Source organism: Suricata suricatta, chromosome 10, assembly GCF_006229205.1.
Source record: "Suricata suricatta isolate VVHF042 chromosome 10, meerkat_22Aug2017_6uvM2_HiC, whole genome shotgun sequence".
Lineage (NCBI taxonomy): Eukaryota > Metazoa > Chordata > Mammalia > Carnivora > Herpestidae > Suricata > Suricata suricatta.
This window is the reverse complement of record NC_043709.1, coordinates 289,392-291,939: the sequence shown is the minus strand read 5'-3', so window position 1 is coordinate 291,939 and position 2,548 is coordinate 289,392.

The window sequence follows — 2,548 nt, the reverse complement described above, 5'->3', positions numbered from 1 at the left end:
GGCTCCATGTTCCATAAAGTCAACCTTAGTTCCTCAAAGCTGTCAGGTCATCTCTGAGCCTATGCCTGACTCTCAAACAGGACATTCCAGTCAAAGCCTTGGTCAAACAACCAGTATTTCCAATGGTGTCCTACTATAGAATGAACAGATTCTTATTGAACTTATGCAAACAATTGTAATGGCCATGAAAGAAAGAATACTCACTGAGCTTTTGAATTTCAGATGGTTTAAGTAGAGAGAAAAGGTGAATGCTCTAGACAAACACTTTATAACATCTTAATCTGGATAAGCAAACATTAAAGGAACAACAATATTTCCAATAACAAGAGTCACAAAACTATAATTTCCCATGTTTCTAATTTTTGTTCAGCTTCAATACAGCTTCTAGCTCTGGAAGTTTCTTAAAAGATGTTAAATACTGCATTTGTCCCAAAACTCCTCTCTACAACTTCCCTTGAAGAAGAAACACATTTTGTGACAGAATCTAAAGATCTGACAAGAGTTCATTATGATGCACTTTGACAAAGAAATGTAGTGACACTTAACATTTTGATCACTAAAGGTGTTAAGTAATGATCTTACCCAAACATTAAAACTTTAGGGGCTGCACATATATTTGAGCAGTTGCAGCATTTACCCATACAATATAACCGATACAACAGTGCTTTTAAGTAACTTGGCATCCTGAATGAAAGGGCCTAAATTGGTCAAAAGGCTTCTCTACCCTTTGAATACTGGGAAATTTGTTAAAACCTTAGGAAATTACAAAGCACATCCTAAATAGAATCACAAATTGTTACAAATCTGAAAACGATATTTATTTAATCAAAGTGGCAATAAAAGATCTCATTTGCCTTTGGGATCCTTTGGCAAAACCTAACTTTTTTAACCAGACGCACAGCAAACAGATAATTACACTTCACCTTCATCCCGGTGAAGACTCACACTTTGCCTCCCTCCCTCGGAGGACTTAGACAAACAGGTGCACAGCAAACAGATGCACAGAGAGGTATACACAAGAGTCTCCAACAGAAACGAAACCCTGCTGCTGCCACCAGCAGGATTTCTAACAGACAGACAGGGGGACCCAGTCTTCTCCCGTTCTCTGGGGTCCCTGCAAGCGCTGCGGGACTGGAACCCTCTCTCAAACCTTATGCAAACGTGAGTGAGTGCCCTACCTACACCTGTATCTCCAACAGATGCCACACTTGCCACTCATATCTCCACAAATGCAAACAGGTAGAGACGCTTGCCTGTGGAATTCAGACCTCACCCCGGGCCTGAATCCCACCCTTGGTGCCACGGGACTACTCCAACCCGCTGTCTCTTTCCTCTGTGGGTCCAAGACATCTCCTGGCACCTACGGCCCCGAGCTTTTCCACGGCGCATCCGCCTGGCTCCTTTGAGGCCCCTTAGAGAAGCACCAAACAGACCAGACAACAAAAAGACTCAGACACAGAAGGACAAGAAAATGAGTACCTAATGGAGTCTCGCTGCTGCCACCAGTGAAACCCCCTGCAGGCGAACCAGCTCTCCGGCCTCCCGGTGGGGTCCTAGACCCCACTCACCTAATTCAGAGTGGGTCCAGACGTCTCTCGGCACCCACAGCCCCGAGCTTTAACACAGTGCATCCGCCTAGCTCCTTTGGGACCCCACAGAAGTCGTTTCAGCCACCTCCTGCCTAGGCCCCGCGCACAAGGGCCCCGCGCACACAAAGAAACAAACAGACAAACAAGACTTAGACACAGACGGACAAGAAATGAGTGCACTCACCAGCCGGCGATTAGGCCCAACGTGTTGGGGTCCCAGGAGCTCTGGGGGGAGGATTCCTGGCCAATGCACCATATGTTGTATCCAAGATTTCTTTATCATCCCCCAAATCCAGAAACCGCCAGGGAGACCAAGTCACGCATGCAAAAGCAAAGGGCTTTATTACGGGTTTAGGCTCGCCGGGGCCTAAACTCGGGGTCACAGACTTTACCGGTGTGGTGGATCCATGCTGAGAGAGCCTAATCTTTTGTGTGGCAAAATGGGACTGATGCGTAAGGCTCTTATGCTGAGGTGTACAGAAGCCTTTTCCCTCCGGAATAACCTACCGGACAAACCGGAGATGCTTGTTTCGGGCTTTTGGCTGGCATCTTCTTTTTTTCTTTTCTTTTTATAAAGACTTTTTAGGGGTGCCTGGGTGGCACAGTCACTTGAGTGTCTGACTTTGGCTCATGTCATGATCTCACAGTTCATGGGTTCAAGCCCCGCGTCGGGCTCTATGTTGACAGCTGACAGCCTGGAGCCTGTCTTCAGATTCTGTGTTTCCCTCTCCTTCTGCCCCTCCCCCACTTGTGCTCTGTGTCTCAAAAATAAATAAACTATGAAAGAATTTTTAAAAAGACTTGTTGGTTTATTTATATTTAGAGAGAGAGAGGAAGGGAGAGACAGGGAGAGGGAGAGAGAGAATCCCAAGCAGGCTCTGAGCTAGCAGTGCAGAGCCCAACATGGGGCTTGATCTCATGACCTGAATTGGCAGGCATTTTCTTTCTTTTTTTTTTTT